Source organism: Phaenicophaeus curvirostris, chromosome 3, assembly GCF_032191515.1.
Source record: "Phaenicophaeus curvirostris isolate KB17595 chromosome 3, BPBGC_Pcur_1.0, whole genome shotgun sequence".
Taxonomy (NCBI): Eukaryota; Metazoa; Chordata; class Aves; order Cuculiformes; family Cuculidae; genus Phaenicophaeus; species Phaenicophaeus curvirostris.
Window position 1 is genome coordinate 94938544 of NC_091394.1, and position 17083 is coordinate 94955626.

Sequence of the window (17083 nt, forward strand, 5' to 3'; positions counted from 1 at the left end):
AAAATATGGCAGTTAAATGTAAAAAAACTATACCTCAACAGGTTTTGTTTTGACCTCAGATCCCCACATGACTAAGTACCATGACAATGCCAATAAGAAACGATATTCTGATTATATAAAAGCACGACTATATTGCAAGCCAGCCTCTTAAAACCGCCTGCTGTCACATCACGACATAAATGAAAGGAGAGAACTTACCTGCTGGCAAGGAAAGTCTTGAAATATCTGTAACAATAAAGAAACACATTTAGAAACAGAAGAAAAAAATAGTTCTAAAATCACACCGTCCTAATCATTTTTCTGGCAGGCTGCATTTGTTTAATAAAGCACATTATCTAAAGCTATTTGCTAGCTGCTAGGCATGCCACACGCAAATCAACAGCATTTTCCTTGTCTCACCCTGTTCATTAACAAGATTATGCGTTGCCCACCTAAATGAAGGACAAGAATTACACTGCTGGGCAATGAGTGTAATTACTGCAGCAGAATACAGGTCACCACACACAAATTAAGCGTTAAATATGGATTTCACCATTATCACCTACACAATTTTAGAGCTGGAAGTGTCAGGGTTAGTCTTTGTGTATGAAGACTACATTATTTTCTGCTTTCTTAAACCTTCAAAAAAAGGTAGTCAAGCTTACAGATGGATAAGGATGGAACACAAGAAAGGATATTAAAAGAAAGGAGACTGATTTTTGTCACCAAGGAACAGGGGCTAAGTTTACTGAATATTTTTGTAGGAAATGCCAAGGCTGTCCTTGAGCGGCAGTCAACTTTACAAGAACCATGGTCTCAGAGTCTAAAAAGATCATATTAAAAATTATACCCTAAAGAAAGATGGTCATAAATGTATATACATTAAATTTTCCTAAACTATAGCTCATTATATTTATACATCTGCTGGTCATCTCTATTATACGACTGTAACTGGGACCCAAGGTGTCAATCAGAGCTCAACACAGAAACGAGAACACAGAATGAACTAGAATTACTCAGTCTGTAAGGACGAGGACTGGGGACACACATCAAGGGGTTAAGGAAAGCTGAAATAATTACAAGTGGGCAGGGCGAGGAGGGGGAATAAGTAAAACAAATGAGTAAGAAACTCAAATGAGCCTAAGAAAAAGGTTTGCATGGTTATTTGGCTAAAAGGAGATAGCAATCTTGAGTAATAAAATCATTGCACGTGGTACAAAATCCATATGGAAACTGAACTTTAGTCATAGGTGTAGCAACTGCAACAGACACATGGATCATGGGCAGATGGCCACTACTTTGCTACCTATTATAAGAAACAATGAGGCTTAATAAATTTATTAGCCCAGCTCTCACCAACAGATTTTAAACATCATCCCTGCTTTCATTCACAATCCAAGCTTGTGGCTGCCAAAACATGATAAAACTTGAATACCGAAGAGAATTACACCTGAAATTTAAAGGCAGCCTAACCAAAACTGAACTGTGGTACTCTGAGGAGAATGAGACTGCAGAATAAATTTAATACGGACCTAAACTGAAAATATCAATAGGACACCCCAGCAGAGGAAATGCTGCACTCTTTGGGTGGAACATACAAATTCTACGAAGTTATTAAGGTACATTTAAAAAATGCTCTTCACACTGTCCGCTTCTGAGAAAAAAATAGCTTCTGTAATAAGAAATGCCTTGCGACAGGAGAAAACCAGTCAGGAACAAGCTGCATAAACTGCACAAAGAAATAGCCTCAAGTCTCCTCCTGCAACAGCTTCTGCACAGAATCCAGATCAGCTCCTACGGAAGGGAGCTTTCTTCCAGCACAAAATTATGTTGCAGAGACAATTTACTGGGGAAGTTGAATAAATCAAGAGAAATTTGCAATTTTTCTGTTTGTTTACAAATGTTTGGTAGTGTTGAGGTTTGAGCTGTGTTATTTACAGTGCTTACTAAGCGTTTTTCCAAATAATCGGCTACCTTCATCATGTAGTACCCAGTGACCTTCTTGAGGCTGACAACTGTAACCTGCAGCCTGTGGGCATGAACCATGATGCACCTTCACACTGTTGGTCTTGCCCTGAGAGACTGCTGTAATGGATGGACACTCAAAATCATGGACCTAAATTTCTGTGTGGGTAGATCATGAATTGGCAATATATGTATACATATACAGTTGATAAAAGTAGTAATTACCTGAGCATGATGTAAATGGTGTGGAATAAGGGGTGGAATGTTGTGGTCAGAGCTAAATTAAGAGTCAGTTTTGTGACTCTTAACTCAGTCTTGCCTAAGTAACCTTGTTTTCTGAACGTTAAGTGCATGTTTTTCAGACAGTTTCTGTCCAGAAGTGATACTAAGGGGCATCGGTATGCAGAAAGGCCATTGCTTTTACTTATCCCTACAGTAACCAAGGCCATGCTCGAGCTTGCAAAAAACATAACACCTTCAGGAAGGTCAGACAGGACAGGTGACCCCAAACTGACCAACAGAGGATTCCATCCCATTGGCATCATATTCAGTATAAAGCTGAGAGATCATGACGATCTCGCTCTCTTTTGGAACGGCCTATGTCCTGCAAGGACCTTGTCTGTCTGTTGGCCCCTATCCCAGATCCGTGCATTCCTGAAGTCAGTTCCCGAGCCCAGCTCCCTCCAAGCATCAGACCCTTTCCCTTGTGTCTGCTCTGCAGCATTTGTGGTGACGTACAGTCATTGGGGGTGGGGGGGTGGTCTCACATATTTGTACATATTTTATTACTTTCTAATTATTGTCATCATTACTATTATTAACATTTCATTAAACTGTAGCTCTAGTTTCCAATCCACAAGTCTTTTTCCTCTCATTTTACTTTCCCGGGGGGATTTGGGAAACCGACTGGATGGTTTTAGCTGATGAAATCAGCCAGGTCAGGGCCAAACTGAGACAGACCTTTTCTGTGTTTCTTGTTTATAAACTTGCAGAAACACTCCTGCTTGCTCCTGAGCTGTACAGGACAAACAAGTGCAGCCACCTGAGCATAAAAAACTACTGAAATAAAATTGCAGAGCAGAAAAATACTGTACTTTATTTTAATTTTTCTCCATTAATGAAATCTAATCTGCAAGTTTGGTTCATATTTTAAATTAAAGGAAAAATTAAGTTACTACAAAAAATTACAAATGGCATTAAAACTTTTTTTCTAATTGTTGTTGAACTGGAAAAGTTTTATCCCAGCATTTATTACTCTGGAAATAATAATAGTTGGTTACATATGCCTAAACAACAGATTTCAAGAAAATAATGGTAAACATAACCACCAGAGAAATGTCTTATCGTATACACACAGAAAGGCAGAAAACATCAATTTACATTCCAGGAACTTAGCCATCCAATTTCAGACACCTAGAGGGAGAGCTCTGCAGCGAGGCCACGTAAATATTTTTAACTTAAGAAAGACTTGATGGTGTTCTAGTGTTTGTCCTTAACACCTGAGCTTTAGTGATCTCTCCCTGCACAGGCACCAATATTCACAGCGTTCCCATCGCTGCACTGGGACCCGACCAAACAGGGAACTTACAAGATCAGCATTGTTACTATCTTAGACTCACAGAATCATTTTTCCGGATGTCCAATTTGAACCATGGGGAGCACCACTTGTGACCAGCCTGCAACTGGATTGAGCTCCATTTACCACCACTAAATATACTTATATTTAAGTCAAACATTGTAATGATTTCCTACTTCCATGTCCCACTGCAAATCAGTTCCGTAAATGCATTAACTGAAGAGATGCTACACCTCTGGGACAAGTATACTGAATAGCTTCCTGCAAGTATACATTCTTCCAATACAATTCAGTGAAAGAGAGACTTTTCTATAGTTAATTGACACGCACTAGATTTAAAAACAAACGGAACAAAAGAAACTGAAGCTTGAAGGTCATATCGGTCTACTGAAAATTGTATAAATGCACTTAGCAAATTATTTCCATCGTATTTTTCAAACATTTCCATTAAGCACAAGGTCCTCTACTGGCTGATGCATCTTAATTCTGGCAAACACCCGCCACTACAGAATTATCAATGCATAATAGCGGAAATGGAGCTAGCATTGTCAGCATTCCAAAGATAGAAGTAATAATTCCACTTCGTGCATGCATTTGCGTATCTGGAGACCACAACAGAACGTGAACTGTTCATTACCTTCACGTGTTTCAATCACCTGCAATCACATCAGGAACTCTGATGAAGCTCCATATCCTTGGCTTAACCCAGCCTCCCCAGCGCTCCCTCATCTCTTCTGGCTTGAAACTTCTTAGCTTTATTTTCCAAATATGGTTTTCATTTAATATCTGACTGAAAAAAGATTAGTGGATTCTGGCAACGTTTTAAAAACTTCATTCACTGAGAAGTAAAGTGAGACATGCGTTTCGGTAGCTACTCATTTCAACTCTCATTTACAAACTGCTCTTTACGGTGCAAAGCCTTTCCCCTTTCTGAAGCACATGATGGCACTCAGATCTCTGTAGAGTAGGAAGTAATTCAATGCTGAGGTTTGAAGAGGAAAATCAAAAGCTCTGCTCCTAATCTGGTTTGTGACTGTAAGGAGACACCTGAGAGCCTTTCAGAGAGCCTCCCTGTTGGTAAGAATCCCCTCACGTGACAGAGGTCTGGACTGATTGTTCTCCTACAACTCATTTCCTGAATGCATACAGATGCTGTCACACAAACCACTTTTACAGCTGTACAATATGAACCACCCTTGTGTCTCCCATCTGCTCCAAAGTAGTTCTTCAAAGTAAAATTAAAAATTACTCAGCCTTCACATGCTTTACCGCTACTGCTACTTCCAATGGATCAGTCATGTTCTGCATTTATATTCTTAGATGTCTCACGGTGCTACTGGGTAGGGAGCACTGCCAGTTTTAATATGTAGTAAGGAAAATAATTTTCAGACCATATCCTTTACAAACTTCTACATATCTTAGTATAGGTTAACCTGTCCTCAAGGAAAACTTTTTTTATCCCAAACAGATATTGGGAGACACAACAGACGGCCTCAAGAGGTCCACTCCAACCAAGGTTTCAGTAACACCATACACAGATGACAGTAACAGAATGGAAAGAAGCTGTAAAGCCATTAGAGGTGCTATGAAATAAAAAAGTTCCTCAGCCAGAAAAATCTTGCCAAGTAAAACAATCACCCATATTGGATTCACTGAGAAACAAAACCCAAAAGGCTATATTTCAAAGAAAGATTAGTCCTATTACTTCTATACCCACTGAGGTGGGTTTGGGCAGTACAGTCATCAAACAGGATTTGTGGATGCCATTACAAATAGCTTTTTCTGTGATTTAAGGGTGCCTTGACTGCCAGATACCTCTAACACCGTATTTGTTTTTACAAAACTATGCATTTTGCATCGCAGAGTTTCCTCAAATGTTTTCTTGGAAATGGAGCCACAATTTAATATCTTCTTTCCAAGAATAACATCTAATCATTGAAAACAGGAATATTTTGTGAGCATCATGTTCCTACCCCAAGGTAAAATGAGAATATGGCTCCATGGACAAGTACAGAGGCTCAGACTCTCACCCCGTCTGCAGCACTGATCTCTTTCCAGAGCTGTGGGAAGCAGCAGACCACAAGAAATTTAATCCTGTTCCCCTGCAGCAGGAACTGCCTGACTCTAACCTAGCAGAATTCCCTCAAAACGACTTCAGATACTCGGTTCATGAACTGATCTCTCATGCCAGTGAAGAGTGAAGGCTCACAGCACATGAGGAACCGCAGACCGCAGTCTCCAGGAAGCCGAGTAGCACATGTCATTGGACAACAATCCTTCCGACTGAACAAGGAGTATCACAGAGTCAATGTAAAATGCAGTTTTCCTATTTATCCCCCAGTACCAAAATAATTTAGGAATACAGGTCTGTAAACAGCTTTTAGCCTGACTGATGCTGAAGGATGTTGTCTTGGAGGCTGGATTCAACAGCCTGGAGGTCTCCCTTCCTATTATTCTCTCTATATCTCACAAATATCAAAGCAGAAGGATGTTAGTATGTGGTAAGGTAAAGGGACAGACATGTGGGGCTGCCAAGGATAATCTGACTTGGGAAGAATTCTTTTATAAACTGTCAGTGAGAAGAATTGTTTCATCTTAAGGAGGGGAACTGCTAATGAAATTGAGTATGTATTATTCACTGGTGGGCTAAAAAGACAGCTGGATACCCCTCTGATCCTTAACGAAATTGAGATCCCATCATCTATGTCATAGTATTTTCCTTTTTTTAAAGACCAAACAACTAAAGAGGAAACAAGTCATGTTCAAAAAAACCTGCTCTGTAAAGTTACAGTTATTAAGAAACTCAAGATTTATCTGTCATCATCTATCAAGCAAAGACCTTAGAGATACAATGAACTCATTCAGACACATACCTGCTTGGAAAACCTTTTAAAAAGTTTTATAATACAAGTAAAAAATCACTTAAATCACCAGTTAGATTGTTCCATATATGTATTTTTCTCCTTCATCGTTAAAAATGCATTCCTTATTTCTAACCTAAATCTAACCTACTTCTAATTTAGCAGTCTGCAGAGCTGAATGTTAACAGCCCTTCATTATATCATTTCCTATTAAGGCAATTTTAGGGCAATTTTCAAGAGCGACTCAATCCAATCTTTTCTTACATTAGCTACATAGAATGAGAAACACAAGTGGCTCGCTGTAAAGGCCCATTTTTCTAAATCTTTGATCATCCTTATAGGTCTTTGAATGCTCAAACTATTTTTGCTTTCAGTAGGTTCCTCAATTTGTCGACACCAATACCTGACACAGTATTCATCAGTCAATCACAACAGCACTAAAAATATCATTTGCTCGCTTAGACAGATTTTTTTCCCCTACTAACATATTTATTGTGTTTGCCTTCAGCACATCAGCAGCTGAGTCTCCCACATTAACTGCAAATTTTTTTCTCTGTTACCATGGGGAGAGATGGAGTGAGGCAAGTTCAGCGCAGACCCCTCAATCCATAAAACGTGCCAGCTTTTTTTTTCCATTTTGGCGAGATCAGAAGAAATTAAGGGTACAAAACCAGTGTTCTTTTGCTTACAAACTTACTTCATATGAGATCCATGTTGCACTGTAGTCCTTTATTACAGGATCATAGAATGGTTTGGACTGGAAGGGATCTTAAAGATCATAGAATCATAGAATAACCAGGTTGGAAGAGACCCACCGGATCATCGAGTCCAACCGTTCCCATCAAACACTAAACCATATCCCTCAGCACCTCATCCACCCGTCCCCCAAACACCTCCAGGGAAGGTGAATCAACCACCTCCCTGGGCAGCCTGTTCCAGTGCCCAATGACCCTTTCTGTAAAGAATTTTTTCCTAACGTCTAGCCTCAACCTCCCCTGGCGGAGCTTGAGGCCATTCCCTCTTGTCCTGTCCCCTGTCACTTGGGAGAAGAGGCCAGCACCCTCCTCTCTACAACCTCCTTTCAGGTAGTTGTAGAGAGCAATGAGGTCACCCCTCAGCCTCCTCTTCTCCAGGCTAAACAACCCCAGCTCTCTCAGCCGCTCCTCATAAGGCCTGTTCTCCAGCCCCTTCACCAGCTTCGTTGCTCTTCTCAGGACTCGCTCCAGAGCCTCAACATCCTTCTTGTGGTGAGGGGCCCAGAACTGAACACAGGATTCGAGGAGCGGTCTCACCAGTGCCGAGTACAGAGGGAGGATAACCTCCCTGGACCTGCTGGTCACACTGTTTCTGATCCAAGCCAAGATGCCATTGGCCTTCTTGGCCACCTGGGCACACTGCTGGCTCATATTCAGTCGGCTGTCAACCAACACACCCAGGTCCTTCTCCTCCAGGCAGCTTTCTCGACAGACTTCTCGCAGTCTGTAGCACTGCATAGGGTTGTTGTGCCCCAAGTGCAGGACCCGGCATTTGGCCTTGTTAAACCTCATGCCATTGGTCTCTGCCCAGCGGTCCAGCCTGTTCAGATCCCTTTGCAGAGCCTCCCTACCCTCCAGCAGATCAACACTTCCACCCAGCTTAGTGTCGTCCGTAAACTTGCTAAGGGTGCACTCGATGCCTTCATCCAGGTCATTGATAAAGACATTGAACAGGGCTGGACCCAGCACTGAGCCCTGGGGAACCCCACTTGTCACTGGCGTGATCATCCAGTTCCAACCTCCACAACCCCACCATGGACAGGAACACCTCCCACTAGAGCAGGTTGTTCAAACCCTCATCCAACCTGGCCTTTAACTCTCCAGGGATGGGGCAGCTACGACTTCTCATGCCCTGCCACCCTCACAGGAAAAAATTTCTTCCTAATATCTCACCTAACTCTCCCCTCTTCCAGCTTAAAACCATTCCCCCTCATCCTACCCCTGCACTCCCTGATAAAGAGCCCCTTCCCAACTTTCCTGTAGGCCCCTTCAAGTACTGGAAGGTTGCTATAAGGTCTCCCTAGAGTCTTGTCCAAGCTGAGCAACCTCAACTCTCTCAACCTGTCCTCATGTAGGAGGTGCTTCAGCCCTTGGATCATCTTCATGGCCTCCTCTGGACTTGCTTTAACACATCCATGTCCTTCCTGTGCTGAGGGCTCCAGAACTGAACACAGAGACAAGCAGAGGGGCAGCATCACTTCCCCTGACCTGCTGGTTACACATCTTTTGATGCAGCCTAGGATACAGCTGGCAATCTCTGTTAAAATGTCTGTTTAAATTTATCATTGTTTAAATCTTCAATTCAACTGCAAACATCAGCAGTAATGATTTAATGCTTTCATTTTTGTCTGTTGAAAAGGTGAACTAGCAAACAGCCAAGAACAAACTGCCGTGAGACCTTCTTGGTAAACACTTGCAGCTCATGTTATATTTTCGAGAAATTCGGTTTCACCAGTTATTAGTTTTGATGCAAGCTGCTGCTTCGGAACCACAAAAGCAACACAGCATTAAGGCAAGGAAAATTAGAGGATCAACTAAAGTACTGCACAGAACACTAAGGGTTTTTCAAATTATGTTTGGTTGACAAAAAACGTACTAGGCATATTCACAGTGTGAGCACTGTTGTACCTGATGTACCTCAAACAGCTTTAAACACACACGAGCATAACGTTATTACAGCAGCACAAGGGGCCATGTCAACTAACTTGTACTGTATCTCAGGAACAAGATCAGTTTATATTTGTTTCCATAACTGACAACACATTGATAAATCAGTGATAAATTAACATTGGGTTCTTCTCACTGCCCCCATCTTCTGTTTATACTTGCCTTCTGCCTCCCACCCACCGCAACTTAAAACCAAAACCAACATTTAGTCTCCTCATCTATGAAGTCTTTCAGCAGTTTCCAATCACGATTTCCCCTCTCACACCCAAAGAACTTCCCCCCTCCCCCCAATCACTCCACTTAGAGTTGTTAAATACTAGGGTTTGAAACTGATAAAACCCTAAACTCTGCTTAAGATGCTGAGAAGACTCCACATGCGTTTTCCTTCATCTCAGCTGAACTCTGCCCTGAACTAAAAGGCACGCATCTTGTAATTCTGAATTCATTTACACCACATCACTGAGCACACCCACAAAGTTATCCACCCACCAGTAGCCAAACTTTAGACCAAACATACTGAACAATAAGAGATTAAACGAGTTCTGGTTGAAGCTACATTCAAGGAGGTTAAGAGCAACAAAAAAAATTACTTAATCATTACTCAGGGCAGGTGGGATTGATCTCATTACACACTAAGTTACAGAACATGCAGTGTCTGAGCAACTCAGATAAAGAATTCATTCTCAGTATTACACAAGTACTAAATACACCATTTAGCCTATGGAGAAAAGAAGTATGGGTAGAAAAGAGATTGGTAGAAGGTCCCCAAGAATTGGTTTTATCAACATCACAGAAGAGGTAAGTGAAAGCATCAAGTGTGCAGGTCACATTAAGCTTTCATGGGTAGGCAAACGCCATGCCAATGGGAAAAAATCCAGAAAGATATTGCAAAATGAAGTGATGTGCTAAAAGACAGCAGATATACTTCAACATAGATGTGATGTAATGTATCTAGGGGAAAAGTACTCCGAGCAATACCTCCTTAACCACTTAACACTTGCACTTTCTCTGGTTCCAGCTGTGGGAGGAAGGCTGAGTCACTGTTTTCTCTGAAACTGCCAGCGCAAAGGGCAGCAGCTGAGCAAGGAAAGGCAATAAAACATTATGTATCATTAGGAAGGGTACTAAAAACAAAGTACTTCAACATGTTACTGTACAAAACAATACAGCACCCACATTGTGTTCAGCTCTGGTCTCTTCACCAGAAGGAGTGCACAGTGGACTTCAAGGTCCAGAGCAGGGCAGCTGAAGTGATCGAGGGACGGAGCAGCTGCCATGTAAGGCCAGACTACAGAACTGTAGAATGATTCTGGTCAGAAGGGATCTTAAAGATCACCCTGTTCCAACCCCCTGCAATAAACAGTGACGTCTTCCACTGGATCACGTTGCTCAAAGTCTCATTCAACCTGGCCTTGAACACCTCCAGGGATGGGGCATACAGGACTTCTCCAGGCAACCCGTGCCAGCCCCTCGCCACCCGCACAGGAAAAAATTTCTTCCTAATATCTTATCTAAATCTCCCCGCTTTCAGCTTAAAAACCATTACCCCTCAGTCCTGTCACTGCACTCCCTGATGAAGAGCTTGTCCCCAGCTTTCCTACAGACCCCCTTTAGATATTGAAGACTGTTAAAAATATGGGACCTCTCAGGTGGGAGAAGAGGATGCTCCCAATGAACATGAGCACAGGTTATAAACTGATGGGGACTGCAGAGGATTAGCCTCAAACTGGTGGCAGCGTCTTTCTTCACAGCTGACACTGAGCTTCTCAAAATTCCTGCAGAAGAAAGGTTTGGAGGCAGGTAACCTCAGCATGTTCAGCTGTCGGATTCACAGCAGGCTGACAAGGAAAGATGAGAAGGACTTCTCAGGGAGGTATCAGCTGGCAGCTCTGATGCAATGGGGATGCCAAGGAAATAAAAGTTTTCTGGTGAAAACGCTCTTTAAACAAAGCCTTCTGCTGCCAACGAGATAGGCTGCTGGGCCAGAGGGTCACCTCCTCTGTTCTTAAACAGAGAAGATGCAGGGCACACACAAGCTTTAGATATGACCTGTAGGAATACCTACTCAATCAGAAGTGCCGTTTTAAGAATACGTCAGCTACATTATGGGAATGTTCTGATCCTTTAATGGCTTACAGCAAAAGGAGATGTGTTTAACTCTGAACAAGCACAGGAAATTTCAGAATGCTTAAGATGTTTAAGGATGGACATCCGTGCACGGGCAGCAGTTCAGATCTATCAGGAATATATCCAGCACTGTGACCTGTGATCATGTAATCCCAACAGAAATACTGTGAAATTTTACGAACCCAACACTTCAGGCCCTCGGGCGAGCTTAAGGAAAGCTGCAGGCACACACTCTGTACCTTTCTAGCCACCCCTTCATTTGTACTACAGAGCACTTGTTCTTTAAAAGCAATCACTTTAGTGGATTTCTCTTTCAAAAATACTGTCTTGACATCGCTTGTTAACACTGAATTTCCCTTGTCATTTCCCATGCTGGGCTCATGACAGGCAGCGTGCCACCACTAGTCACCCACGTTTTCAAAAGGTGACAGGATTTTACAGTTCCTAATTCAAACACGAATTAGCACTGCACGCCAGGAACACTAGTTCGCACTCCAGGTATGACAGGAATTCAATAAGAGCGAGTGGATGTTTCAGAACATTAAAATATCTGTTTTCCCAGGTACAGAAATTCCCAGGGAAGTCCTTGAATCACCATCCCTGAAGGTATTTAAAAGACAGCTAGACAAGCTGCTCAGGGATATGGTTTAGTAGTGGACAGGTATGGTTGGACCTGATGATCACAAAGGCACAAACCTTTGTCATGGTTTAGCCCTGACACCCAGCCAGTTTTGGCAGCTAAAGCTGAACAATTGGGCTCCCAGTTCTCTTCCACCCACCCCCAGGGAAAGGGGAAATGACAGGAAAAGACTTGCATGCTGGAAACTAAAATGACAGCTCTAATGAAATAAGGAAAACAAAATGAAAATAATCAAATATACACAAATACATAAAATCGCGCCCCCACCCCTCGATGACAAACGCTGCAGAGCAGACAAGAGGGAAGGAGTCCAAGGCTGGGAGGGAGCCGGGCTCAGGAACTGGATTGAGGAACACAGAGATCTGGGATCAGGGGCAAACCGACACACAAGGTTCTCACTGGACTCTGGCCATCAAAGAGGAGAGGGAGACACTTGTGATATTTCAGTTTCATACAGACTATGACGTCTCCAGCATGGAATGCTCTATTGGTCAGTTTGGTGTCACCTCTCCCTGCAGGTGTGACCCTTTTTCACCTCTTTCACTTACAGCACACCCCACCAGTTCGAGGATGGCCTTGGCTTCTATAGGAAGAAGTATAAGCACTGGCCTTTCTGCACACCAGTGCCCCGTGTTACTGCTGCTAGAGAGAAACGTCTGTAAAACATGCAGTTAACATTTAGAAAATGAAGTTACTTAGATGACACTGAGCTGATGTCACAAAACTGATTCTACTTTAGCTCAAACCACAACATTATGCCAATCAAACAATTCTATGAACATCAATGCCCCAACCAGGAACAGGAGAGAATTAGTAGAAAGCACTTCAGGCAAAATATCTTAAATGAAGCTACAGATCCCAGAACACAACAGGAAAGAAAACAGCTTTCTTGAGTGTTTTTTTTGTTTGATCATTTAAGAGGGAGTGTGTGTGTGTGAGGTTTTAATTTCTCTTTTGATTAAAAAAAGGATATCTAGTTAAGCAGATTTAGACTAACAAAGTAATAAAAACGATTCGAAGTTTCATTTTGGAATACTAAACCAGCATTTTGCAAGCTTTTGGGGGTTTGGTTTGTGTGTTTTTTTTTTTTCCAAGACAAATTCTTAGAAAGTTGGGAGTGGCATTTCCCTTCATGTTCTACCGCAGTTAAAATTATGCTGTTTCCATGGTTATGGCCCACACATGGATCCCATTGTCACAGCCGTTTCTTCAGAAGCTAGAATTCTAAGTTGGAAGTTCTTTCATTTGAAGGTACAGAACATCCGAGATGAGTGAAAGAAAGTCGACGCTCATCAATGCAGCCAGCAGGGAAGAAGGGATGGAGGAGGAGAAAATTTAAAGGCCAGCTTTCCAGTAAAGAACACACACAAAGTAGTTTGTCAAAATGCTGGATGAGGCTTTGAGCAACTTGATCCAGAGGAAGGTGTCCCTCCCCATGGCAGGGGGTTGGAATTGGATGATCTTTAAGGTCCCTTCCAACCCAAACCATTCTGTGATTCTATGATAGTTTAACAGAAGATTATCACCTTTGCACAGACATGGTACTCATCTAAAGAAAAAAGTCTGTGTCTAGTTAACATTTGGTGTGCATGAACAGACTGACTGATTTAGTGCCTAAAAAAATAATTTTACTGCTCTCGGTATGATTACAGCAAAGCATTCAAAGTGAGCTCGACAGCAGCTGCAGAAGTTTTGTTCTATCCAGAAATCTGCTCCAATAAACAAGATGAAACCTTTTTTTTAACAAGAAGGCGTTTTTGTAATCTAACAGGGGTATCACAGATGGAAAAAAATTTTGCTCCATTTTTGCTCCAGTTAAGAGTTTGCTCTCAAAGCACAGCAAGAGTTCCCTTTACAACAAAGGGGCATTTCCACATGTGTACAGCTTAGCACATTTGCAGCCAGAGCTAGAGTGAGTCTGAAATCAGTTCTCCACTGAGACAGTCATAGAACAGGTTGTGTTGGAAGGAACCTTAAAGATCACCCAGTTCAAACCCCCCTGTCACGGGCAGGGACACCTCCCTCTACACCAGGCTGCTCAAGGCCTCATCCAACCTGGCCCTGAACACTTCCAGGGAGGGGGCATCCACACCTTCCACAGGCATCCTGTGCCAGTGCCTCACCACCTACACAGGAAAAAAATTCTTCCTTATGTCTAATCTAAATTATTCCCCTTCCAATTCAATGCTATTCCCCCCCATCCTATCACTCTGTGTCCTTGTAAAAAGTCCCTCCCCAGCTTTCCTGTAGCCCCTTCAGGTACCAGAAGGTCACTGTAAGGTCTCCACAGAGCCTTCTCTTCTCCAGGCTTAACAACCCCAGCACTCTCAGCCTGTCCTCCTAGCAGAGGTGCTCCAGGCCTCTGATCATCTTTGTGGCTCTCCTCTGGATCCATTCCAATAGTTCCATATCCAGCTGGAGGCCAGTAACAAGTGGGGTTCCCCAGGGCTCAGTGCTGGGTCCAGCCCTGTTCAACGTCTTCATCAATGACCTGGATGAAGGCATCGAGTGCACCCTTAGCAAGTTTGCGGACGACACTAAGCTGGGTGGAAGTGTCGATCTGCTGGAGGGTCGGGAGGCTCTGCAAAGGGATCCGAACAGGCTGGACTGCTGGGCAGAGACCAATGGCATGAGGTTTAACAAGGCCAAATGTCGGGTCCTGCACTTGGGGCACAACAATCTTGTGCAGTGCTACAGACTAGGAGAAGTCTGTCTAGAAATCTGCCTGGAGGAGAGGGACCTGGGGGTGTTGGTTGACAGCTGACTGAACATGAGCCAGCAGTGTGCCCAGGTGGCCAAGAAGGCCAATGGCATCTTGGCTTGGATCAGAAACGGTGTGACCAGCAGGTCCAGGAAGGTTATTCTCCCTCTGTACTCGGCCCTGGGAGACCGCTCCTCGAATCCTGTGTTCAGTTCTGGGCCCCTCACCACAAGAAGGATGTTGAGGCTCTGGAGCGAGTCCTGAGAAGAGCAACAAAGCTGGTGAAGGGGCTGGAGAACAGGCCTTATAAGGAAGGTCTGAGAGAGCTGGGGTTGTTTAGCCTGGAGAAGAGGAGGCTGAGGGGAGACCTCATTGCTCTCTACAACTACCTGAACGGAGGTTGTAGAGAGGAGGGTGCTGGCCTCTTCTCCCAAGTGACAGGGGACAGGATGAGAGGGAATGGCCTCAAGCTCCGCCAGGGGAGATTTAGGCTGGACATTAGGAAAAAATTCTTCACAGAAAGGGTCATTGGGAACTGGAACAGGCTGCCCAGGGAGGTGGTTGAGTCACCTTCCCTGGAGGTGTTTAAGGCACGGGCGGACGAGGTGCTAAGGGACATGGTTTAGTGTTTGATGGGAACGGTTGGACTCGATGATCCGGTGGGTCTCTTCCAACCTGGTTATTCTATGATTCTTACGTTAGGGATTCCAGAACTGGACACAGGACTCCAGATGGAATCTTACAAAAGAAGAGTGGAGGGGCATGACCAGTTTGCATCTTAATGACACAGGAAATAACAGAGAACTAAGGACAGCATGCTTGGTGCGCTAGACAAGCTTCCGATAAATTTACCACCAAGGTACAGGGATAACTTCTTTAATATAATAATTTTGTTTCAGTAAGTCTACACATCCTTACCAGGGACATGCATTATAACACTTCCAACTACTGTAGTGACTGGAGGCACAATGTGGTGGAAAGTATAGTTTTTTTTTGAAGAAACAGTCAAAAAAGCTTTTAAAAACCTCGGTCGCAAAGGAACATGCTGTCTCACAAAACATCTATATCAAAGAAATTATTTGTCAAAGAACAGAGCACATGCAGGCCAATGAGAATCAGCAAGGAAATAAGAACAAACATTACTATGTCTATCTTTACACAAGCACATGTAATTATTTTTAAGCCAAAAAGACACAGAGCTTACCTCGGGGTCTGAAAGAGGAATTCAGGGGCAACAGAAATAAAGACAACAAAGCAGGAAAGGGCAGAAGAATCATTGCAGAACTATATATTATGCATTCATCTAAACTGACATAATTAATTTTTCTTGCTTTGTTTCACACAATCATACAATGATTTGGGTTGGAAGGGACCATGAAGGTCATCCAGTCCAACCACCCCTGCAGGAAGCAGTGACATCTTCAACCAGATCAGGTTGCCCAGAGCTGCATCCAGCCTGACCTTGAACGTTTCCGGGGATGGGGCGTCTACCACCTCTCTGGGTGATCTCTCACAATAACAGTATTTGTGTTGGTTCAGCCCCATCCAAGGCTGATACACCAACAGAAATAGAGAAAAATCCTTCCTCTAGCTTCTCCTCTCCCCTTTTATACAGTTTTCCTGATGGAAAAGAAATAGAGGATGAATTAAGACAGTAAAAAAAGATGACAAGTGAGGTGAACAGGAACCACAGGCAGAAAAAACAGAAAAACACACACAGGACAAAGAAATGAAAAGCGATGACTGACGAAAACTGGATTACAAAGGGGGCGGGGTAGGAGAAAGGGGACAGTGGGTAACAAGACTGCAGACAGAAGAATTTTAGTACACAACATGAGACAGCCTTTCTTCTCCTAATTGGTTCTGTCATGTAGCCGTCGGGGAGCGACTCTCAAAAGACACTGTCATTCGTGTAAAAGGAAAACCCCCAACACGTCTGTTCTCTGCAAGAACATGATCAAACAAGAGACACGGTTGGCTTGACAGAACACAACATGCATGCAACTCCCATATTCTGTTTGCTGTGACTTCCAAACACGGCCATTACTCATATCCGCAAAGTGAGCAAGCCCAATAGTTTGTCTCTAATGCAGCAATATGAAGCCTTGCACATGATTAATGGATTCTCATATCCACAAACCCACTGAAGAACTTCAGCTTGGCATCATTAAGATTCTATCAGTCCTGAATTGCCATTTAAGATAGTATTTTTCGCCTTAATCTGCTGCTCTATTTAATCAATTTAATGCACAGTAAAAACTTAATTTGACGAAATTGAATGCATTATTTCTCCCTGCCTGTGGCATGAAACAGATTAAGACCACCAGAAATACTTGCAGAAAGATTTAAGACTCATTACATCTTAGGTGGCAGACAGATATTAGATCTGCTATAAACTCTGTAGTGCACTCAATACTGTGTCTAAGAGTTGTAGTTTTTAGGTAACACTGCAATTACCTCCCCAGCAGCGAACCCAAGCTATGCCTCCCACGTAAGCCATGACTGCCATTTTTGAAGTGGAATGTCACAAAA

At 43.0% G+C, this 17083-nt stretch overlaps 1 protein-coding gene across 2 annotated transcripts in view; it reads right to left on the reverse strand.

Annotated features, from left to right (window-relative positions):
- PTK2 (protein tyrosine kinase 2) overlaps nucleotides 1-17083 on the reverse strand; it is a 226858-nt gene that overhangs the window by 175446 nt on the left and 34329 nt on the right. Inside the window, exon 3 of one of the 2 annotated variants that reach the window (XM_069854721.1) lies at nucleotides 199-225. The exons of the other annotated variant lie outside the window; for it this stretch is intronic. The gene's annotated coding sequence lies outside the window, so the exon portion shown is untranslated. The remainder of the gene's footprint in view (nucleotides 1-198; nucleotides 226-17083) is intronic. 2 annotated transcript variants of the gene reach the window in all.